Genomic DNA, 26,547 nt, shown 5'->3' with positions numbered 1-26,547 from the left:
CCCTAAAGCTTGGAAACAGGCGACGGTCATTCCAATTCTTAAAAAACCCGCCCTTGATCCCACCAAGCCCGAACACTACCGACCTATCTCCCTTCTGCCCTGGCCTGCTAAATTAGCTGAAGCTCATGCTAACGCTATTTTATCTTCTCACTTGCAGGAAGCTAATATATTGGACAATTCCCAAAATGGGTTTCGTGCTGGCCACAGCACAGAAACTGCCCTCCTGGCTGTGGTGGAACACATCAGGCAGCTGCTAGATCGGGGTCAGACGGCGGCACTGATCCTGTTGGATCTCAGTGCCGCCTTCGACACGGTGTCTCACCAGATTCTCTTACACCGCCTGATGGAAGCAGGAGTGGGAGAGGTGGCACTGGAGTGGTTTCGCTCTTTTCTTAAAGATCGAGCCTTTAAGGTTTCCACACCCCCTTTTGTTTCTGCTTCACGCCCCATACTCCAGGGTGTTCCCCAAGGGTCGGCCCTGAGCCCTACCTTGTTTAACCTATATGTTCAGCCATTAGCGAAGGTAGCCCATAGTTTTGGTCTCTCCTTAGTGTCATACGCCGATGACACGCAGCTGGCGGTGGCTCTTAATGGTGACCACAACATGGATGCCCCTACCTTTCAGTCAGCTTTAAAAGCTGTGGCTGGCTGGATGGCGAGCAATCGACTCCAACTGAATGCCTCTAAGACCGAGGTTATTATTTTTGGTAGGGATAGTGAATTATGGGGAGATCAGTGGTGGCCTTCCGATCTTGGCCCCGTTCCCTCCCCTGTAACTGAGGTTAGAAACCTTGGGGTGTGGTTCGACCATAAGCTTTCTTTTACTTCCCACACAAAACGTGTGGCTGGTACCTGCTTTGGTACCCTGCAGTGTCTCCGACCTATTTTTAAGTTCTTCGATGCGGAGACCAGACAGATTATTGTCCAAGCCCTGGTTCTCACCAGGCTGGATTATGCTAGCTCCCTGTTTCTGGGTCTTAATCAGGCCGAGTTATCTCGTCTTCAGAGAGTTCAGAATGCGGCAGCTAGGATGCTTGTTGGCCTTCCGAGGTTTGTCTCGGCCCGTCGGACTATTCAGGATCTTCATTGGTTGCCGGTGGGGCAGAGAATTAAGTTTAAAGCTCTTTGCTTAACTTTTAAGATTCTCAAAGCAGCCTCCCCTCCCATCCTTGCACAGACTATCCAGCACTATGTTCCTGCCAGAGCTCTTCGCTCTGCTGGATCTAATCTGGCCATCGTGCCACGTTTCCAAAAATCTAGGATGGGCGGACGCTCTTTTTCAGTGTTGGCGGCTACTCTTTGGAATTCTCTGCCTGCCCCTCTGCGTTCCATCCCTGAGTTGCTTCCTTTTAGAAAGGCTCTTAAAACTTTCCTTTTCACCACAATTTAGGCCCATCTTTTTCTTTTTTTCTGTCATGTTGTGTTTACTATTCTCCAAAGCGCCGGGACGCCACTTTGCTGCGGCATCCGTGCGCTATATAAAATTATATAACATAACATAACATAACATTACTTCCCACCCTACTCCCCTATCAACCTACAAGCCGCTCCTAAAAAATGACACAATTAACATAATTACTAATTAATTGATAATAATTAACAACCAATTAAACAATAAATAATAATGAATTAATTATCACAATTAATAATACAAAATATTAAATACATAACTATTAATTAATAAAAAATATGAATTAATTACTTATAATTAAATTATTTCCCACCCTAGACCCCTATCAACCCACAAACCGCTCCTAAAAAAGTGACATAATTAACATAATTACCAAATAATTAATAATAATGAACAACCAATTATTAAACAATTAATACATTAATTACCACAATTATTAATACAAAATATGAAATTCATAAATATTCATTAATAAAAAATAGTAATTAATTAATTATAATTAAATTACTTCCCACCCTATTCCCCTATAAACCCACAACCCGCTACGGAACTAAAACACAAAATGTACCTAAAATTACATTAATAACTTCTAAAAATGTATTACATATATTAAAAAACAAATACAATCCTAAGACAAAAAAATAGAACACATACATTTAAAATACAAACTAAAATATATAACAATAACTAAAAAACCGATATTTTTAACAACTATATTTTTGCAAACAATATTAATGACTTCAATATTTCTTTAAACGACATTACTTACATTAGACTCAATATTCTTTACAATGATATTCTGACAGTCGATATTTTTTTATCCCGATATTCTGAACTCGATATTACTGCAAGTCGAAATAAAGGACTCAATATTCTGTCTGTTTACCATTTCTTCATAACTAAATGATACTTTTACCTCAATATATATACTACTTAAACACTGCACCCAATATGTTATGAAAAATAAAAATCTTTACATTTTTAAGAATAAATTGAAAGAATTTAATCACTAACCTGCCCCAAAACAAAATTAAATATGTAACATTAACAAACCAAAGTTGATACCAGATACTCATTGATGTCACAAACTGCCTCAAAGCAGTTGTATCCTGAGAAAGCTAACACAGACCACACCTGAATTGCTTACAATTTAAAATGGTACAGGCAAATGCAATTATTAACAATGAAATAGTAGGTGAAGAAGTTAGCAACGTTTAAATTATATAGTGATCTTTTGTCAGCTGTGTCCAGGGTATTGTTCCATTCATTTAATAAGGCAGTTTCTTGGGACTCATGCAAAATCTAGATTGATTAGTATTGAACATGCTGTCAGATTCTAGATGATCGTGAAAGTTGTTGCCACTATTTTTTTGATTAAAAGAAGAGCCATGATAAGACAGTTTTTGTTGGGTTTGTTGGTGTCATGTTGTCAAGTCAACCTTAATGGGTATATTATTGTAGCATTTGGTGGGATGAAAATGGACAGGAGTCATGTGCACCTCTCCTGTTACCTGGAATGGATACATGTTATGAACAGACAAATCTGCCAGGGAAAAACTCACAGATTGTTTGGGTTCCCTCTGCATTTTCCATGGAGATAGCACACACCAAAGAAATCTGGATTATAATTATTGCAGCACTATATCAGCATCCAAATTAGTACAAAATATATGCAAAATAATAATAGCAAATATTAATGTAATAGTGCCAATAGAGAATATGAAAAAAATATATATTATGAAGAGGCATAACATGATATTTTTGGTAATTCTCATTCATACTGAGTCACTTCAAGTAACAATTAGGCATAGTGAGACAAGGCTATAAGTCAGTGTGGCCTTGGAAAAGCATCTCCCTGGATGAAGAATGTGCACCTCTAGGTCTCACACAGAATATGTTATCCTATCTGTAAACACTACAGATAGGCAATGTGTTCTTGTTGTCAGTGACACATCATGTGAAGAATCTCATTGGAGACCCTACAGCCTGATTTATGACTATACATAGAAAGTAAACCTAAGCACTATACTACATTTGATATATGAACATGTGACTGAAACACATGCTACTATAATAAAAGAATATAAGCAACACACTCATGTATGGCTATTTGCATAACGCAATAAAATCAATCATCAATAGCAATGAGCATTCAGGCCCATAGCCAGAGTTGAGAGGAGAAGTGCTGAACATTTGAACTCGGAGGAGACTTTGCTTGTTGAAATGATTTGTTAAAGAAAGTGGTCATGGATGAATACAATGTTTCATCGTGTGATGATGTTGTGTGGCTATTTAGTTATGTATTATGTATTGGTTTTATAGAGTGCAGGCATTCACCTACTAGGGTTATCTTGGTGACTTAAACCACAAACCAATAGTTAACTAATGGAGGGAACTGCTGCATAAAAAAAAGGGATGAGGAGATTAGCAGAAAAAAACATCTTTGAGAAAAAGCAGTTTGGAGAGGTTATCAAACGTTAAGCAGATTTCCTTCTGAGGGGCCGATTCCGATGTCGGACGGATCAGGTCCGTCTGACATCGGTCAGGAGCTGTAACCGACCGACCTGCTGTTGTCGGTTATGGCCCTGTAAGTACGATGCGACCGAACAGGGTTTGGTCACACTCGTATACTTCACAATGCAAGCATGCATTGCTAGCGGAATGCATGCTTGCATTGCGAAAAGCAGGGGTGCAGTTCATCCCTGCACCCTGTGGCCGGCACCCCAAGGGGCCTGCCATCGGGTGCAGGGATCCACAGAGAGGCACCATAGGTGCCCCCAGGACGCCATTCGGCCGCCTCGCACGCATGGCGGCCCTACTGGGGGCCCCCAAAGACAGTTTCTGACTGCCTTTTCGTGCCGGAGAGACTGGGACGAAAAGGCAGTGAAAAACTGCCATCGTACTCCCTCGGTCGTAAAGAAGTGGCCGGTGAGCCTATCGTCAGCCATCCGAAAATCCGAGTCGGATTCCTTTCCGACCGAGCCCATCGGAATGGCTCGGTCGGAAAGGAATCCGGCTGACAAGTTCCGAATCGGTCGGAAGGGCTCCGACCATCGTTCAGAGCCCTTACGGACGAAATCGGAATCGGCCCCTTAGTGTAAATGAAATGTCAGCCAGTTCCTCCAAGTAGCAGCAGCCACTGAACCAGCGTGTCCACTAACATACTGTAGACCTGTCTAGGTAATCATCAAAAATGTGTCCTTAGAGTGTAGATCCATGACTGAGAGGAAACTGATGAGAATTTACTGGGACAAGACTGATGAGAACTGAACATCACCTTATGAAATCAACAATAGATTTGACTAGAAAGCACAACCAGTGCAGTGACGTTAGAGCTAAAGTAACATGATTGCTGGGGCAAAGGCTGAAAGCTAGCCTTGCTGTGTAATTCTGAAACTGATGGGCCAGGTAGTCAGGAAGGTAATGATAAATTGCATTGCAGTAGTTCAGGAAGGAGGACGATACTGCATTAAGAAGTTGATTCTCACAAAGAAATGAAAAGAAGTTCATGATCTCTTTCAACAAAGGAAATCGAAAGAAACAAGATTTAGCTACAGCATTGATTTGGAAAGATAGGCTCAGTGCTGATTCTTCATGACTGGGAGAGGTAATTGTTTAGAGCCTAAAGATGAAGGCCAAAAATATAGTTTTCAGAAAGTCACCCTTGGACTCATTCTGACATTCACCCACTCACCAGTCTACACAACACATCTACAAAATGACCAATCACTGAAGTACTTTCATTTTCAACAAGCATCAACATAGTCAATCAGTCTCACCCTTGCGACCAATCGGCTATGCCAATACCTTTTGGCGATGCTGTACAGCGTAAGAGAAAAGCAAAATGTTTTTCCTGGTGCTCTGTAGCATCAACAAAAATAAAAAACGCAGGATGATGCTACTGCTGCTGACCGTTACATCATTCAGGTGGTGCAACAATGCATGATGACGTAGGCACACACGTGTCACAAAGCATGTGTGCCAGCATAATGACACATGCCCAATTTGTTTAGTTTTTTATCATTCCAAGATGGCATATGCCACTTGGCTTGGGAAAAAAAATGAATAATGTTCCGTGCAAAAGTGCGAAATAAAAAATAAATGTTGGTTAGGGAGACAATTGAGGGCATGGGAGGAGAGCGTCTGAGGGAGAAAAAAGCGGCACACAAAGGAGAACACCAACACAGGGGCAGGGGAGAAATCCACTAAGGGATGAGACGAAGCACAAATCAACAAGAGCAAATTAGAGCAACACGGGTCGGAGGGAAGCAAACGTGTGAGAGCAAAATGAGGAGAAGGACACAAGAGAGAGCAGCTCATGTGTGAAAGTAACACTGAGCAGGAGGGTGGGCATTTAGGGGTGGGGCACCTAAGAGCTGAGAATGAAATGCAAATGACTGAACCACTCTTCACCAGATGGAAATGCCCATGAGATTTCAAAGATTCCACTAAAAGGGGTATCTTTAATTTCAAAGCAGAGCTATTAATACTTGTACCATGAAACTGTGAAACGGTTTGCATCACTCCTGCATCCTTCGCCTGTTTAGCTTTTCACAGCCTCGTGGAATTCCGCACTTTAAAGTCTAGCAGTAATGATCATTTTAAATGGACTTACAAGACACTCTTAGGGTTGACTTTCAACGAATTATAGGCGGAAAAGTATGTTTTTGAATTAAGGGCTCACTTTCAATCCCCACGGATTTGATTTCTGAAAGTGGCACTGAAAGAAAAGAAATGTTAATTGAATCTTCTCATTTACACCTTCCATCTGTTTTCATTCCAGCTGTGTCTGCTTAGATACTTGAGCAGTGGGTTATGTGTGCACTTAATGGGCCTCATTAGCTCGTTACAGTAGTCATTTAATACAAATGCAACAAGTGGGAGGCACATTTTTACAGGTTAATATGAAACCAATTAAATTATGCACATTTGAAAGACTACAAAAAACGTCCTTCCTGTGTTCATTATTTAGAAAATTAGGGAAACAACATTAAAAACTGGGAATTTCGTCCATGCTGAGAACTCTGGGAGTTCTCAATAATAGAATAACACACGCCTGTTAGTTTAATCGGTTTGATATTATTGTTCTCACAATGCTTGACATCTATTTTGAGACTACTTTTTTGTTTGATACATTTTATTGAACACAAATGGTTGATTGTGCAAAATGTGTTGAAGAATTCAAATGTATGTGTGTGTTTACAACTTCAGCCATTTGATTTCTGCAAATGACTTAGTTTACTCTAATTTTTGCCATTAAAAAGTGTTTTATGTTTAAGCGCGTCGACTGGAACCAAAGTACACGGATTACCCTTATAAATACCGTATTAAAATAGGCAGAGAACACACACTAGTTAGTTGCATCTAGTTTACTAAAATATCTGCTATTATCGATGCAAAGTAGCCTTGCTAGTTATAGATTTCCACTATAAGTATTTACTTTGTCTGAATGCCCACATCATAGGCTAATTGAAAATAGGTTTTGCTGAAACCTTTTCCAATAAGTTTAAGTATGTCAGTCTGGGTACTAAAGAATGAGTAACCTTCATCTTCACCACTTCGATACTTAAAAATGCTTTTGATATAATCAGCTATTTACCGAGTGTATATATTTTATAGATGCGTGCATCCTATCTCTTGCAGAAGTATAATATGGAGAGGGGGCAGCAATGTATCGGTTATCCACTGGAGCACAAAACAATGCAGTGGGAGCACCATAATGTTTCAGGTAGCCCCAAGGCTAAAGTACTTTCAGACTTTTTGGACATTTAAAAAAAAAAAATCCCCTTCCAGAAAATATAAGCATAATGGCAGAGGAGCCATTGGTAACCCCCGTCCATAGTCTACGTTTCAATATGCTATAATCATTCTGTTGTATTGAAAACATGTATTAGTGCTGGATGGTACACTGCAAACAATTAGCAGAAGATAAGTTGTGTCTCCCTTAAAAAAGTAATTCTCGTAAATCAGAATGTCGATATCTCTCACCCATCCGTCGTCTAGGTTATACAGGAAACAGGACTACAAGTTATTTCTCTCAGCTACGTGTAGGATCTCAAAGTGCACCATAAGCAACAGCAGATGGGAAAGGGAGAAGCGAAATTCTAAATTCACCTGCTATGAGACAAAAAAACATTTCTGTAAGTGGTCACTTGTTGCGCTGGTCTACTGACCGACCTCTCAAAAATGAGTCCTTTTAGAGGAATGTGGAAATGAGAAAAAACATCCTTTCCCAACAATTATCCTCCATTTAATCTAAAGATTGGGTATTGTGTCTTTTCCAATGCTACAAGCTCTGCCATAGTGAAATTCCTTTCATTAGGTGAACTTTCTGCTAACATTTTTCCTAAAGACCAAGCTATCTGGGGCGGGCCTTCCAAAGTCATGTCCACAGGCTTACCTTGTGAATTATGGGTGTGTGGGACCTGAAACTTTCAAAGTGTCCAGCTCAAACAGGAAGAATAATCCCTGCACATCAAGGATAATCTTTGTTAATTTTCTGAAGAAAGACCTTGCTTTTTGGGTCTGTCTTCAGAAAAAAAAGGAAAAAAACATTATTGACAAGACCTCCACCATGTCACAATTGTATGGTGGGCAGCCGTCACTGTTTCTTTTTTATCAAAGTGATTTCCACTTTGAAGTTGGTAAATGGGAAACAGGGACTCAAGACTTTAGATATTCCTGGCTCGCCACCTGAGGCATCTATTAACATAATTACCAATGTATTAATAATAATTAACAACCAATTATTAAATAATTAATAATAAATTAATTACAACAATTAACAATAATAAATATTGAATACATGAATATGTATTAGTAAACAATATTAATTAATTAATTATAATTAAATTACTTCCCACCTACTCCCCTATCAACCCACAAGCCGCTCCTAAAAAAGACACAATTAACAAAATTACAAATTAATTGATAATAATTAACAACCAATTAATAAATAAATAATAATGAATTAATGATCACAATTAATAATAAAAATATTAAATACATAAATATTAATTAATAACAAATATGAATTAATTACTTATAATTAAATTACTTCCCACCCTAGTCCCCTATCAACCCACAACCCGCTCCAAATCTGCCAAACCACTCATCTGAGGCCAGCCTGCCATACCATAATGAAGACCCGCTGTCACCAGCCTTGTTATTCCCCGCTGTGCTTGATGTCACTGTCCTGTCTCGCATTTGAATCTGATTCATGTTCAAAACCATCCGTCTCTTAACTCACTGCTATTATAGTATGTAGAAACCTAATAATAGCCCTTGGCATATGCACACTGTACAATAGGCATCTGTTTACCCTTAATGCCCTCAAGAGCTTTCTTTGCTTGTTTCACTTCTGTTACTTCACTCATTGCATGTCAACACTGTTTAAACCACATATATACATAAAAAAATTTACATAATTCAGGATTCTTCGTGAAATATATGCACCATGTGTGCTGCACAAAGCTACCATTGTGACCAGTTTATCAATGGGAGAAATAAAATATATCCACCAGAACAGATGCAGTCCACATCAAGCTATGCCATTTTATCAAACCTTGACCAGGAGATACCTATTTGTTATGTCAATTACTTACTATCAGCAACTTGAACCTGATATATTAACTATTCCCCACTCTTCTGCACCACAGCTAGCTGCTACTGCAGCTTTCGCCACATATACCATCTAAATACAATAAAAATTCCTAGTGGTTTCTAAGGAACTATGATGTTAACTAATTTATTTGAGTGAGTGTCTCCATCGATCGAGCAAAAGTAATGCTCGGATGATAATATTGAGACATAATTTCAAGATTATCAGCATCAACTTGAACTTTTCTCATACTTTGCAGAGTCGGTTTCAAGTCAATATCATAAAAAATATTATAACATGTTACACTGAAGCGGGAGACTAGTATCAGTACAAGACAAGACACACATCTTATAGGCAACTGATATTGAGACACCACAGTTCGCAGGAAAACAGGCTTTATCGCTAATGATTGGACTCTACATCACTAATGGAAAATAAAATAAAGATTAGTGGGGCAAAGTTAAAGCCAATGGAGAGTTCAGCAGAGGTCTGAAAGGCCACAGGGCCTGAAAATATATTTTGTATTTCATCAACTTCTCATAACAACGCCATAAATTGCACAACAAATGATTCTGCATTAAAATCTAGAAACTAATTCTATAATTCTGGCCTGTAACGAGTATGACACGTACGACAAGGTTTTAAAAAGTCCATTCAAAGTCTATTCTTCTTGAGTATTGTACATATCATCATAAGGATATATAGATTGAAAGGTCGGTCAACCATATTAGACCCAACTCTGACTATAGTTTGCGAGCAATAAATAACACTAGATGCTTCCACCTATGATATTAGCTGATTAATGATAAATTAGTCATGTATCTTTATTATGTTATACTTTGCCACATTTATATGTACATCTCCACTTCTGCAATGTATTTCGAAAAAATTGAACTTGGAAGACAGTTCTGCAGACATTTGACATTGTGCACAGAAAAACTATGAAATATTATTACTTACCAGGAAAAAGTCTGCGCATATTTTATGTCTTGGTTTGATTCGAAGAGACTGAAAATTATACTACAAGGTGGTGAAAATTGTCTTACAATACTTTGAAAAACTTTGCACATTGGTAAACTACACATTTGTAAAGTAGAGTAAGCAAACTTTGCAAACATCTTGAAGGGAAATATCCGGAATTTTCCAAAACTTTTTTGTGCAAAACACATTGGCACACTTCTAGTTCCAGGCTGTTGTTCGATTTCAGAAAACACAAAGCACACTGGCTTAATGTCCTTCAGTCCTTTAGTGGTGCTCATAGTCAATGTTCCTTTGCAGTCAAGCTCTTCAGCCATTTTTTATATGGACCTTTTATGGGATTTCATTTTCTCAGGAATTAATGTGATGAATATGTCTTCTAAATCATCAGCAGCTATTTAAATAAACCGCTGAATGGCAGTTGTGCCCTATTAGAAATATTACTTAGCCTTTAAACGTTTTCAAATATATTATTTCAGTACTCCATGTCCTAAACAGTGTGTAAGCAGCTGAAATGGCATAGTCTGAGATGAGAATTTGGACAAGGTTACCTTCATTCATCTCTGTGACAGTATAGCCGAATAGTAGCTGTCATGGACTCCAGTTTACAGACTACATTAGTGATTCTTGTTACTTGTAATGCATTAAAGCCCCATCATGGTTGTGAAGAATATCAGAATTCAAATTTGTTGAGTGGACGAGAAGAAATACCTCTCCAACATGGGTAGTTCGATGCAATTGTAGTGTAGAGGTCACAAACATGTATGTTGATCTTGCAACTATTTCATTTTCATGTGGATGTGTATTTTCGATCGTGATCACAGTGTACACAAACAGAAAGAAAGGACATTCCAAGACCCGCACATATAGAGATATTTAATAATATCCACCACAACCTTGGCCATAGTAGTCATCCATGAAGACATACAAGAAAATTCACGCCATGAGAGATGTTCAGTCCCACACAGGCATTGTGAGACACATACAACTGCCCCAATGATTGCACCAGATAGTGATGCACAACCACAAAGACTGGCAGGTACCTATCAGACATGCAGTTCACACACAATTTTGTGTATGTGTCTGTACATGAATGCACAGTGTTCTAGATGCAAGAGGGTGCTGGAGACCCAGTTATAGTAAACCACACTCACAGCCTTGAGTGTTCTTACCACTGTGTAGTGAGTGGGGTAGAGACTACGCCTATTAGAAAGCAAATGAGTGGAACATGAAAGTCCTAACACTGGTCACCGTCTGTACTATATTCTACTTCCCAACAGAAGCAGGACAGATTAAATAAGGACACCACTCTGCTGTAGATTCATAGGTCTCCTTTAATATATGACTTCCTCTGCGCATTACTGTTACCCATAATCAGAGCTCGCTCACAATCTTGTTTTTCCTGTTGGTACCCAGCAGGGAGGTACAACCCTCTCCTTCATGTTATTCTCTCTACACTTAGGCATTCAGGACATAGATTTGAAATGGTTCTCTTCTTTCTTAACTTTCTTCTCACAAAGTTAACTTACATGTTCTCCTTAGTTTAGTCTTCTTTTTTCCTAGGACTCTCCATTTAACATAGGTCTTTTAAATGCATAAGTAGCGTTTCTGGTTATGCTAGTTATTTCACACATACGCGGACAATTCTCAGGCCTGCTTGACTTTGACAATTGCATGACAACTATAGAACTTCAGATGAATTAGAATTCCCTGAAACTTAAATTTAATTAAATGGAAGTGATGATTTCAAAATCCCAAATTTGGAATGATCATCTTAATTTTAGCCATTTGCATTGGGCACACATTGAGTGGTCACTTTACAAGCCCCTTGCGCCACCGGTGAGTCACGTTGCGTGATGCACTGTCAGCGCAAACTGCTGCGTGATATTTACAAGCACAGGTAACGCCACCCTGCGTGACTTTACCTGTGCTTGTAAATATCGCCCCTTTTCATGCAACACTTTGCGTGTTAGGGACGTGACATGGGTGTTGCTGTGGGTGTTCCCACGCAACACTCATGTTGACTGATGCATTTCCAGATTTACGAGCACCTGTAAATCTAGAAATGTGTCAGAATGCTACGCCAACCTAGGGGTGGCATATCGAGGTGCAACAAGGAGAAACATTTTCATTTCTCCCCGTTTTTTTCCACTTTCAATGCATGCTGCATTCTACAGCACGCATTGGAGGAGGAAATCACCTCAATTGATTGTTTTTGAGCAGGAAGGGGCCCCTTCCTGCACAAGAACAGACTCCCCAAGACGCAGGCATCCTTGCACCATGGTGCAAGGGTGCCTGTGCCGGAGCATTGCAGCAGTGTGTGCGCCAGCACAGGGGGAAGCACAGAGATGTGACATATTGTAAATATGTTGCATCCCTGTGCTTTGAAAGTAATGCAGGACAGCGCTGTAAAATGACTTGCAGCCACGCGCTGCATTAGTTTCTTGTAAATCTGCCCCTGAGTGCTCAGAACCTTTGTTGAACAATTGAGTCAGAACTTTCAATGGCACATCACAAGGGCATAGTGGTGATATCCTGTTTCCTCGCATCCCATGTTTCCCATATTCCTATACGTACCCAGAAGACTAATGGAATTGCCACAATATCCTTTTCTTTATACTTGGTTTTGCTGAAAGCCATGATTTAACAACTCAGATTGCCAGCTTTTTAGCAAACAGACTAGTTTTGTTCCTATCTCATTGCAACTGTGTTTTACGTCAGGTCATGACACTTGATGTGGCCTAACAATTCTCAACTAAAAAATATGCCCCCTGAACAATCACTGAAATCTTGATACTTTGACTTCCTTTGGTATCAAATATGAGTATTGTACATAGAATTCCTAGACAAATTAATTGAGACTGTCATCCATCTGCTTATGTATCATCCAGCAGCTCAGCAACGAACCTACCTTCTAGTTCTCTATTGTCATAATACAGCTATGCAGCACTGATGCAAATAACCTTTTGGGTGCCAGTATACTTTATAAATCAGGGTAGCCTACTTCGATGATCAATTATATGTCACTTTGAACTGTGTCTGCCTTGATGTGCTCTGTCACAGGTGCTACCTCGTACAACAACAAGTCTCTTATTTTATTTTCCAAAGTAAATTAAGTAATCCAATTTGAATTTGATCCCATTCCAGATGAACAGTGACCCCCTGATGAAGAACCTATAGGTTCAAAATGCACTGGGTTTTAAATAAGTGTTTGCCATGAAATTCGGATGACTGCACGTGCAAATGTAACAGTCTGGATTGGCAACAAAAGGCATTTAAAAAAATGTGAGAATAAAGTATTCTGGTCTAATTTGATGTCTCCAGATTGATTCTATAAACAAATGAAGAACATGGTTAAAAGTGACATTTACAAGCTGGTGTACTTTGGATTACTTGGTTTACTTTGGACAATATGGTTCATATTGGAGTATTTCCTCCTTTCAGCAGTGCAGCAGCAGGGAGCGCTAATTGCGGTACCTTTTTGAGCATCTTATGATTAGCTGTGTTGGGACGACGCAGCGCTGTTTTGCACACATTCTTTTGGCAGTTTCAGCAAAAACCTAAATAAGTAGAAGGGAAGATGTGCATTTGCTCTTACTCACTTGCTTTGCAACCCTCTAAAAGTGGCATTTTCAGACCCGAAATTTAAATACCAACTTCACTAAAAGATGTGTCTTTAAATTGTGAGTTCAGAGATACTAAACTCCTATTTTCTATCTGCTCCCAATTGAAAGTTACCCTTGTAAAGTGTTACGAGGCAGCTCCAATGCTAACCTATGGGAGAGCTTGGCCTTGCTGTAATGAAAATTGAATTTAGCAGATTTTCACTACCAGGACATGAAAACTCAAAAGCACGTCCTACCTTTTAAATACGCTTAATCATGCCCATGGGGCTACCTCGGACCTACCTTAGGGATGCCTTACATGTAATAGAGGGAAGGTGTGGGCCCGGGAAGTAGATGAACTGGCTAGGTCGACATGGCAGTTTAAAACCGCACCTGCAGAGCTACTAATGTGGGTGGCACAGTCAGTGCTGCTAGCCTACTGGTAGCAATTGATTTACAGGCCCTGGCACATGCAGTGCACTGTGCTAGGGACCCATTATTAAATCAATATGTCAATCATAGAGAAACCAAATATCATTACATTTTTGACATGGAGCACATGCACGTTAACACCCGTCAACAGTGGTAAAGTGCTTGTAGTCCTAAAATCAGCAAAAATGAAGCTCAGTACATAATCAAAAACAGAAAGTCAGAAGCAAAAACACAGGGGTAACCACGCCAGAAGATGCTAGGTCTAACAGAAACCAAAACCACTGACATTTAATGCTGGCCTGCCATTTGTAAGATGGTTCATGTAAACGGATCTTCTTGCAAGGGCTATGGACCTCTGGGGTAGTTACTCAACGCAAATGGGCCACAACTATTTTTAGAGAGGTAACCATGGGTATGTTCTGGAAAAAGGCAGTTATAGTAAGCTATCTAAATGGATCCATCCTGGATTGACAAGGAATAAACCACACACCTGCCTAAGAGAAATAAAAGGCAGAGTCAATTCTCTTTAGAAATGAACCAAGGAGCCATGGATGAGCAATCCAGAGACATGCCGTGGTTACCATCATTAGAGCCTTGAGGACATAAATGAGCATGTATGCCCACATCATCTAGAGATCAAGCATTGGCAATAGGGCTGGAAATATTGTGCTAATGCAGGCCTTCACAAATATGCTTGCACACATTTCATGCACAAATGTTGTTTAGCACATATAGCCAGACCTAGTGGCTTTGCAAATGCTGGGTAAAAGTATCAGTAACAGGTTGCTTTTTTGTAGCAAATGCATACAGGTGATAAATAATTACATGTGACAACCTGTGCGTGGATTGTGAGTACCTTACAGATTTAAAATATTCTCTCAATCATTCTAATTGAAGCATTTTCTAGGAGGTGGAATTACATCGAAGAGCCAACAGCATGAAGTGAGAGAGAACTACTCCTGTGGGTGCATCCAAAGCCCACTCTTTGCATGGTTTTTGAACAACTGCTAAAAATCCAGACCTAAAATGGAAACCAGTAAATGCTGCAAGTCCCACATCAAGGAGGCTATGGCCTAAGACTCAGCTTCCTATATAGATGATTTATTCCTTTGTCATGGAGACCTAGGATTGCCATGCAGATTTCAGTCTTTGATCGGTTGTCTCAACCCAGGAGCAACAGAGGAGCAGATCAGAGAATGCACCGATTGCAAGCAGTCAGAAGTAATGCTCGCTATGATCCACTCAGATGAAAAAGATTAGTGCTCATCTTCGTTGGTTACTGGCAGCCGTGCAAAATACTGCATAGCGTCAACCCACTAGTGACAGGGAAGCATGCCACAGCATGTACTGTTTGGAGAAGGCCAGTGTAAATGCTGTGCAGTGTTCATTCACTCAGGAGTGATCTTGTATTATTAGCATAGCGGTCTCTGGCACAAACATGTAATTGTGTTGGCATTAGCCTAGTTCTGTGAGAGGAATATGGGGTCATATTATCAAGACAGGCGATACAATTATCGCCGCTTTAGCGGCAGAAAACTTCCACTAAAACGGCGATAATGGGCTTGATAATGTGCTCTATGGAATTCCAACTGAAGCCCATGTTAGATGTGAAGGACGTCTAACCTGAGCTTCAATTGGAATTCCATAGAGCATATTATCAAGCCTATTATCGCCGTTTTAGTGGCAGGTTTCTGCCGCTAAAGCGGCGATAATTTTATCGCCTGTCTTGATAATATGCCACATTATCGGTAAGTTGAAAGAGGTAGAGCAGTTGAGAATAGGTGTGAGGGGAAGTTAAAGGAACAGGGGTTCTGAACGAAGGCACTTTCAGGCCATAATAAGCCCAAACAAAAAGAAACCAATACATGGAGAAAATGTAAACATATGTCCCCAAAATATAGTTAGCACAATTACATAGCCCCACATACAAGTATAATCATAAAAGGACTGTGAGGGTGGGCACTGATCGACACCACTACAGACATTTCCTCCACACATCTCTTCCCTTCCTCGCCCCTCTCAGATCTGACTTAGCTGCATTCGACAGTACTTGTGAAGCTGAGCATCTCACCTTGTTTCGAGCTCTCTGTACAATCCCAGCCTCGTCTTTGGTCAAGAACAGTTTAATGTGAACTCCGAGGCTTGCTGGAATTATGTATTACATTGACTGCCATTCTTACGCATGGCAATCCATGATATGATATACCTGCCACCTTGAGCACCTCTTTTCCAGTCAATAACCGGTACAAGCTCTTAATGGCAATTTGTATCGTTAAACTGTAGTGAGAGCGGCCACACCACTGATGTGAGCTGCATCTGGGCTCCCACCTGATCCAATCAAACTGATCTCAAAAATACTTTGGTGTTAGTAAGGAATACCTTTCTTTTCCTTTGATGACTGGGGACAAGAAGCAAGGCCTTTCATAGGGAAGTTACATGTAAAATGATACTGTCAACACATAAGGACTTCAAAAGACCCAAAGTTCATTTAAAGATGCTAAATTAATCAGATTTAGGGATCCAACGGTTAACCCAATCAATTCCTTTAGAAACCTTGTGGTTAAAGACTTGATCATACCAAGTCTTGGCTTGTAAGGCTGAATACAGATGCATCTGTTGAGCAGACCCAGTGTAGCCTTGAACTTCATCCAAAAATACTAAGGGCAGGAAAAATGACTAAGTTGAAGTTTCTGAAGTTAAGGTTCTTTTTTAGGGCAGAGTAAAATTGGCACTCTCTGGTATCCTCCAGAGCTTATTTTTTTAAAGTGTTTTTAACATTGCTACCTTATAAAAACATTCTCGAATTTCTGTACTGGTTCTTCATAACCATTAGACCATGTTATCTAGCACAGGGGAATACCCACAAGATTAATATAAGTCCAAATGACAAAAAAAAAATATTTAAAAACGTTTTCATTTGATTTATATGTTTGTAGATGACTCTGTTACCCAGGTTTCTCTTGCTGTGTTTTTGGCAGGGGTTCAGAGCATAACACATTACCAAAAAGAAGTATCCTCAACTGAAGAGGAACACTTTTCCAGGCTGTCTCAGTAGCAACTTCAAAAGTTTGAACACCGAGTCCTGAGTGACAACCTCTGGGCACAGTGGAAAGATGAGCCAAGGTGAGCGAAGATGCTATGCAAGTAAGCAATAAAAACAAGCATTGGCATAGCCAATAGGTCTCACCTTTGGGACCTTATAAGAGTTTAGCCATGCAAAAGTTGATGTTGTTGCACCAAGGATATTGTGCTGGATAACTAAACACTTATAAGTTCCCAAAGGCGAGACCTATTGGCTATGCCAATGCTTGTTTATTTTTTTTAAATAAGCACTGGCAGCGGCGCTTGGCAGGATATAGTTGGGAAAATCTGCTCTTCACATTATATTCTACTTAAACATGTCCACATTATATTCTGTTTAAACACGATAAATGCAGAAAGATCGTTATGGGGAATAAAGGAAAATGCAGGAGAGAAAATAATCTACTGATGGTTAAACCTACTTAAGCTACACCGCAAAAAGTTCACTTTATTATCTTTCCAGGCAAATGGAGCCACGGATTCTATGAAAGCAGTGCGCAAGGGTTGTGCCATTAATGTTGTCAAAATTATCATTGAGCATGAGTAGCTCTGAGAAACACAGTCAACGCGACCAGCTTGTTTTTCTGATGAAATGGCGACCACAACTATGGAAATATATTCCGTATTGTTACGCTCTTATCATAATGGGAAACATTAAAAGAAATTCTCGCTTTGGCAAAACCTCCTGCAGTCTCCCTACTCCGAACAACGCCCACACGGGACAAAAATGGAAAATGTATCTCACAGGAGAATGCCGCACAAAGATACCCAGCGGCAGTGTTTTGTCAGAACGCGCAGCCCGCCTCTTAGGAGGTGTATGGTACTGTGATGTCATTCGGAATTGCAGACTATCTTCTCTCTGGAATCGAGTTGCAAACACCATCCTAACAGTTTCAAGTTTACAAGTTTATTTTATTATGATAAGGAACTCTTTATGAGGTCCACATAAAACAACATATACATACAAAACAAAAAAAAATACATAAAATATTATTCCATCACAATTCCACGAAACATCTTAATACAGGTCCAAAAAACATTAAAAAAAGTTGTACAGTTTAAAAGCAAACATTTCATTGGGTGGGTTAATCAAGGCTGCCTTAAATGAAGAAGCAGATAATATGTTGAGATGTAAGCAAATTGGTCTTAACCATCTGCGCCTGCAAGACATCAGTGCAGGACAAACAAACATGACATGATCTAAGTCCTGATCATACAATTGACAAAGATCACAGCATGCCGAATGACCATACCAGCTGGCATGTAGAACTTTCAGGGGAAGCAAATTATGTCTTAATAAGAACACAAGGCGTCTAACGCCATGGGAGATGTTCCAATACATATACGATTGAGCTTTCCGCAGGGTATAAGATTCGATAACAGGCGTACCACCTTTTTTCGCTAAACAGAAGTCTCTATCCTGACAAAACCCCAATTCCCAGGAGGCTGACTTCAGAACAGTTTTTAATTGATGAGAGGATAATAAAAATAAAGTCTCCTCATCCAATTTCAATTGCAGCACGGCAAATCTGAAGTTTTTTACAATCAGGGAGAAATCATTAAAAGATCCTAATAATTCATTTTTTATAAGATCTCTTAAGGTATTAGGTTCACCTTTAGATAAAGCTACTACCCAACGTATGATACTTGCCAGACCTTGAACCCAACTGCTACGTAAACCCAATTCCTGTCTCAAGGAAGCAGTCGAATTTGCTGTACCTACAGACATTAAACTGCGTAAAATTTTCCCTTCCGCAGAGTTTAAAAAACTCCACTTTTTTACATCAATTAACTCAATTCCGTACAACAGGGAGGCCGGAACTTTCGCTCTGAAAACATCTAAAAGAATAGAAAAATGCCTTCTACCTGTGGCTTTATACAGGGAAACTAAACTCTTTCCCTGAGAAATAGCCTTCCGAGAGTTATTGTCAATGTGTAATTTGTCACTTAAATTATAAGTGACAATTTTACCTAGGAAGGTATAAGATTTCACACATTCCAGTTTTTTCCCCCCCACAACCCATGGATAATTAAGGCATTTAGGCTTCTTTCTACCAGAAAAGCAAATCACTTTGCTTTTTGCCGTATTTATTGATAAGAAATGACTTTCCGCAAATTCAGAGAGTGCTTGCAACCGATTGTTCAGGCCCTTTGGGGTGAGATCCAAAATCAGGATGTCGTCTGCATACATAAGGCATGCAATTGGAACTCCACCCAAGGACGGGGCAATACCGGCGCAAGCAGAAAGTGTGACGGGTAAATCAACAGTATATAAGGAAAATAGCAATGGAGCCAAAAGGCAACCTTGCTTCAACCCATTGGAAGTGGGAATTAATTTAGATACACCACATTCACCTCCAAGTAGAACTCTGCACCAGGTGTCAGAGTAAAGGGCGCGAATTAACTTGATCAGGAATGGGGGCATACCTAAGTTAAATAACTTTCTCCACAGCAAAATTCTATCTACTTTATCAAAGGCGGTGGAGAAGTCAATAAAGGCGCCATATACCTGACCACCACGGATTTTCACATATTTTTCATTGATAACTTGCAATGCAGTCAGGTTGTCTAAAGTTCCATGATTTTGTCTGAAACCTGTTTGCTCCATGGGAAGGATTTTATGTTCAGATACCCATTGATTCATTAAAGTAAGCACACATTTTGCGAAAACCTTACCAATGGCATCAAGCAAAGCGATTTGACGGTAATTTTGCGGTAGATCTCTTGCCCCTTTTTTATATAAAGGGACAATAATACTTCCTTTCCAGGAGGGGGGGACTGTTCCACTAGAAAAACAAAATTTAAACACTGGAAAGAGTATTTTACTGCAAAGTTCACTCTGGTGTTTTAATACCGAAATTGGGATTTTATCAGGACCCATCGCACCAGAGGAACGCATATTCTTAATGGCACATTCAATTTCCTTTTCCGTTGGACAGTCAAATATACGTGAGACATTATCAGATTCAACATTAAAAACTTGAGAATTATTGTTACTGTACAACTTCTCGATATAATGAACCCACACCTGTTCCTCAATGGCAATAGGCGTAGGACTGGCTCTGGTACCACAACCTTTGCCAATTAAGGACCAGAATGTCTTGGCTTGGCCATTATAAGAAGCTTCCCTCAGTTGAATCCAGAGGGCGTCTTCCTTAGAACGTTTTAAACGGGCCTTAAGTCTAACTCTCCTTCTTTTTAAAATAAACAACTTAGACTTAGCTTCTTGGGTAAAGAATAAAAATTGTCCCCTTACCACTTTGTTTATTTCTCTATTTATAGCCCGTAAAGGATGAGGGACTACGAGGGATTGTTTCACACCTGGTTTCTTTTTTGCACTAGCAGTTACAGCATCTAAAAAATTAATAAAACTCAACAGCTCTCTCCCTTCCCAGAAGGGTAAATTCTCAACAGTAAAATACAAACAGTAATTAGAGCTAAGCAACAATTACATATGATTTGTTCAGACTTACCGCCTTTCTGCCTTCTCCTAGCACCCAGCAGCATCACGCAGCAGTATGTTGAAAGGAAGGAACTATCTGCCTCTAAATTGAATACCACGTTAAAATGTGCGAATGCCGAAACAAACGCGGGTGGTGATCTTCTAAGAAGCTAAGGTAAGCATTTTCCCTATATGGCTTGTTAGCAAATTAAGGTTGTCTGATCAAGTTTGAGCTCACAGCCAATCAGAGGTGGAAACGGATTCACAGTGTTGTTACCAACGATTGGCTTTGGTAACTCTGCTCACCCAGGGATTGTTCAGAGGACTATCTGTTCCTTAGTGTATTAGAGTTCAGTCCGAAGATCGAAAAGAACAGGCTTGTTGTAAATATACGGTGGAGATGAGAGATGCGGACAGGACAGGGGTCTGCATGTGAGATTGACCCTCGTTTGCCTGAAACAGTTGGAGAAATCTAGAAGAACTCCTGTAACAAGCGGTCTAGACCAAAAAGGAGGAAAAAATAATAAAGAGGCACCCGATTACTTAGCCTGCCCGTGCTGGCACAATGATGAGCAGACATTAAGCAATGCATACTTCAGTGCAAGTATTGGTTAGTCTGCAAAATAGTGCAATTGGCTCCAACAGTTTTCAGGGGCTGCCAGAATAACTGATATGAAGCAGGAGTGACGCAGTTTGTGTGTTAGGCTGAGAAGGGGGCCTCTGTATCACAGCTGGCGCTTAACAGTCTGGATTCATAAATACGACATGCCCACTGCATGGCGGCAGCTCCAACAAGGCCGGGAGTTGTGTGCGCGCGCGCTAAAATGAAATTTAAAAAGCACGTAAGTGGAAAGTGAAAGCAACAGCTGCAGCATGACGTCTGGCGAGTGATGTGCGATGTGCGCGCACCATGACGAGAGAGGAAAGCCAGATGGCGCCTCTGCTCGTCATTGTGCACGTAACCGCACGCTCTATGCCAGCCAAAAAGCTGTGGTCGGCTTTTTAAAGGCCACACACTAAATGTCTCGCCAGGGCAGCGCATGCGCTAGCTCAGGCGAGACCTAAAAACATATGGTAGGGTGCTGCTGAATGATGGATGGTGCAGTGGCATAGAATGCTTTAAACAAAAAGCTTTTCTGCACAGACAGCCAAAAGTAATATACTGAGATGAGTAGTGTCAGTCAAGAATACTTTTCGACAACTTAATGCCATAAAAGTGATCATATCTTACAGCAATACAATTCATTGACACCATAGTCTTTCAACACATGTGAGATCTCATAAACAATAAAACCATACATAAAAGGATCACATAAACGGATAAAACCACCTGGGATGAGTAGTGATGTGGTTCGTTTTCATTCATCCTAGAATCCTTTGGGAGTGGTATCATGGTTTTGATGCACTTGTTGTAGAAGGTTGTTAGATCTGGCTTTTCCATTGGGTTTATCCCCAGACTTTTTGCTTTTGGGCCTCCTGATTTTGACATTGTTTTTGCTGGTTTTAGGCGTCTGGGCCCTTTACGACTGCTGATCAGTGTTAAAGAGCATATGCTATCTGTGTAAATTGTTATTATAGATTGGTGTTTCCATGATTGACTTATTTCATTTACTACTAAGTCCCTAGTGCGGTGCACTGTGCGTGCCCAGGGCCTGTAAATCAAATGCTGCTAGTGGTCCTGCAGCACTGATTGTGCCACCCACACAAGCAACTTTGCAAATGGTTCACAGACCTGCCACTGCAGTGTCTGAGCGCAGTTTTTACTGCCATGTCGACATGGCAAGTGCACCCGCTTGCCAGGCCCTAACCTCCCATTTTATTACATGTGAGTCACCCCTAAGGTAGGCCAAAAATATCCCTCTGGGCAGGGCGCAGTGTACGTGAAAGGTAGGACATGTACTGGTGTGTGAGACATGTCCTGATAGTGAAACACAGTCTATTTCGTTTTTCACTACTGAAGGTTATCTGTCGCACAGGATAGAATAGGAGTTTATTTACAACATCTTATAAGTACAACTTCCTATTTGGGACAAGATAGAAGGATGGAGACTGAACTCAGCAAATAAAAATGCATCTTTTAGTAAAAATGTTTTTTATATTGTATGTGTGAAAATAACACTTTTAGAAAGTGGGTATTATCTTGCTTAGCCATCCTGTGTTGCTCTGCTGGTTTGAGGATTGACTATCTGACTTTGGAGTTCCAGGGGCTGGGGATGTGCATTTACTGTAGGCAGCCGCTGGGGGGGTTGAGGTGTGTCATGCCTTTCCTGGATGAGTCAGGGCTATGCTGAATAGACCTGGGCTGCATTCAGAGTTGGGGAGGAGATTTCTTTGCACCTGTATGGGCCTGGTATGCCTTACACAATTCTGTCTCCACCTCCTGCTGGGAAGCTGGACCAGAGAGGACAGAACTGGTTTTGACTGAGCAAAGAGCATCTCTGCCACAAGAGAACAAATGAAAATGCTGTATGAATATTGCGGCCCAGACCCCAGTACTTTAGAATACTTCTGGACCCAAGAGAGAAAGCTGAAGGAGAAGTACTGCCCCTTTGCTGTGTGATGTCTGGGGTTGGGCTCCAGTGGGTATTTCTGACCAGGAGAGAACAAAGACTTTGCTGTGTGCTGTGTATTTTGCTTGAAAAAGATCTCCAAGGGCTTGATGTAGAGCTTGCCTCCTGTTCTGAGGTTTCAAGGACACAACGACTTCACCACCAGCTCCCCTGAAATTCCTTGCTGGGAGTTCTGACCAGCCAAGAGGTGCCTGTTCCTGTGTTGAGCCTCTGGAGGTTGTTCCTGCTGCTGGAAGTTGGGAAAAGATAAGCAACTAAAGAAGCATGATGCATCCACCCCCCTATCCAACGCAACACCGCAGTGTGGAAAGAATTCCCACACATCACCATTGTGCCGCTGAAGAAACCGACGCAGCACCTGCCCACGGCTGGAGAAATCGCTGCATGCCGAGTCTTGTGCACCGATCTCCGAAGACCGAGATCACTGCGCTAACTCCAAAGCAGGTTCTTCTGTGCGACTGCAAGAACTGACGCATCGTGGGACCGTGGCTGGAAAGATCAACGCAACACTGTTGCCGCCGCATCAAAAACCAACGCATCTCTGAATCCTCACGCATCACTTCCCCTAGAACAGGGAACCGACAAATCCCATGCCCTGTGCATAAGGAACCGAAGCATCACCTTCCCTGTGGCTGTTTTTGTTTAAGATTTTGACACATCCAAGGTACTTTGTGTTGAAAGTATTGCATCTATAGTTTGCTATAGTCCTGAGTTCATCAATAGCTTGATACTCAGGCACACTCCCATACGCAATCTAAGGTCTGCTCATCTGTCACTTCTTTCTGTCCCGGGTTTCAAACGGGTACGCCAAGGAGGCTGCAGATTCGCCACTCTCGCCCCCAAATTATGGAATTCTTTTCCCCTAGAAATCCGATCCTGCACAGACCTTTTTCCAGTTTAGGAAATCCCTAAAAACATAGCTATTTACACAGGGTTAGCTTCTGTCTCTTTTGACAGCCTTCTGAGCCTCAGCGTCATGAGGCCAATCGGCGTACGTGCGCCTTATAAATTCCTATTAACATTAACATATTAACATTAACATCTATAGTTTGCTATGGAGAGACCTGTTTTTACCTTTTCAAAGTCATATCTTGATAACTATATGTCATTTAAAAGGGTGCACATTATAATTTGATATTGCATTGCACTTAAATGCACATATCCACAAATAACTAAAATGTTTTTCAAATGTTTTTCGTTGATATAAATAAGAATTTTGAGGTGTTGCGTAACTATACCAGCAACGCATGTTATTCCTCCATAAACCATCAAAGTGATCATATGCAAAAGATTGTGCCAGTTGGCACAGCAATCGTGCTTGAGAACAATTACCCTCCCAATGTAGAGTGGACGCTCCATGTCTTTCCTGCCATCCAAGCTCTGGAATTCTCTTCCCCTGCAGCTACGTCATCTGGAGCAGAAACTCCCGTTCCATAAAGCCTTGAAGACCTGGCTAGTCAAGGAATAGTGTCACATCCGGCTCTTTTCGGTAGTTGAGACAGCACGGGGAAGCCTACGGGTAGCCATGCGCTATCGAAAAACAACAGAATAGAATGTTACTATCCCATATGCAATATTTGATTTAAAATTCGTTTTTCTAATCTCTGATGGTATCATGGTCGGAGTGTGCTTTGTAATGTTTTGTGACTTTGCACACATTAACGGGAGTAGGAGTGTTTGTCTATATGTCAAAGTATACACCCCAGAACCCCTACTCACTGCCCCTGCAAGCAGACTTACAGCCGCATAATATTACATCAAACTGGTGTCATTTTACATGTGATGAAACCGATTTATGAGTGTAAATTCACATTTTGGGAGTTGTAAATGCGAATTTTCAGCCATAAATCACTATATTTGCACACTGAAATTGACCTTGGGCGTGCACATCGCTTTGTGAATTGGTCCATCAGTGATTTCGTGTTTGCATGTCTACATCTCCAGGTTCAGAAGGCAAAAATTAGGTTACAACGTTGACAAATATTTACTGACAACACGTAAAATCACACCCATTACTGCAAGGATTTGTAAATATGCACCCTAAACAGGACTCAGTCTAGGTAAGGTTTAGACACGGTTTTGAATTATTAAGCTTAAAGATTAAGCAAAAAATGAAATATTGCTACCAGAGTGACTGTGCATTTTAAAACGTGCAGCCTCTAATCGTACCTTTTATTCTTCATTAGCATGTCTAATTAAGTCTGCAGCTTTAGTCATTTTTTTTCTTCGCATACTTTCTGTTACCTTGTGCCATTCTTTCTGGCAAGTGTCAGCCCCTGAACTGCTGAACACTGCACTTCTCGGGGGCCAATAAAAGCTGCAGGACTTGATGTCAGACTCTCTCAGACTTATTTAATCACCATGAGTGGATAGGAAGACAGATTTTGATTAAGGCCAGCTAAACCGATCAATAAAGTCCTTGAACTTGCATAAGTCACTACTGGCTACTTTCAATAACGGCGATAGGCTGCCTCCATAAAGAGAGGCTGGCGCATTAAACCACCTCTTTGCCCAAGCAGAGGAGTGGACAATAGGTGACAGATATCCCTGGGTGTCATTTCCATAGCGGTTAATGCTGCCTGACAGAAACCTCACATTTGCACCACAGTAACACTTCCCTGACTCTACCTTTCTGGGAGATGGCATAATAAAACACCTTTCCAACTGCTATATATAACGCATGAAAGGCTGTCCGTGCAGCAGACAGCGTGACAGCTTTGTAGCGTGCAATTTCCCTGGGTTCCCCCTTGATATACTAGCCCAAGTTCAAAAAGGGGAGAAGGTCGGGTTGGGAGAGCAGCACTTCGCCATCTTCAAGATCCATTGAATAGGAGACTTAAACAAACAAGAAATTACTTTCATTGATTAAATGTAGATTGAATTAGTGGGGAAAAATGACAGGTCTGGCCAGGGTTATGTCCTTCAGTCATTGTTTAACGCAGCATGACAGATTCAATCTGCTGAGCCCAAAGGAAGGCCGGGGATGTCACTCACGGATCCCACACAAAGCCGCAGCCCCAGAAGAGCAGAAATCGAAAAGTTGCACTTTATCAACTCACAGCCTGGAGCCAGCGCGCCCATTCAGGCCTGTGTTGGCAGAACAATGGGCGGCAGCAGGCATAAGGCCGCGCCACATTATAATTACAGGCATCCCACAGGCAAAGCCGCCGCCGCTCTTAAGGCTTGACAGAATGTGTCTTGTAGGCATGACCTGGCAGACGGGGGACTTTCTTTCTTTCATCTTTTCCAGAAAGCCACCTAGGAGAAAGCATAATGCCTCTTGATAAGGGCTGCATTTTCTTCTATAGGGGTGGGTTGATTGCTGTAAGCCGCGCTTCGCTTTCATTCACCTTTAAAAAAAAAAAATGTGCGGCCTAAGAAGTCAAGTGCTGCCACAGAGGGGAAGATCGACCTTTGCTCCATTGTGC

This window comes from Triturus cristatus, chromosome 2_1 (genome assembly GCF_964204655.1).
Source record: "Triturus cristatus chromosome 2_1, aTriCri1.1, whole genome shotgun sequence".
Classification (NCBI taxonomy): Eukaryota; Metazoa; Chordata; class Amphibia; order Caudata; family Salamandridae; genus Triturus; species Triturus cristatus.
The sequence above is the reverse complement of the archived record's forward strand: the minus strand, read 5'-3'. Positions refer to the sequence as shown.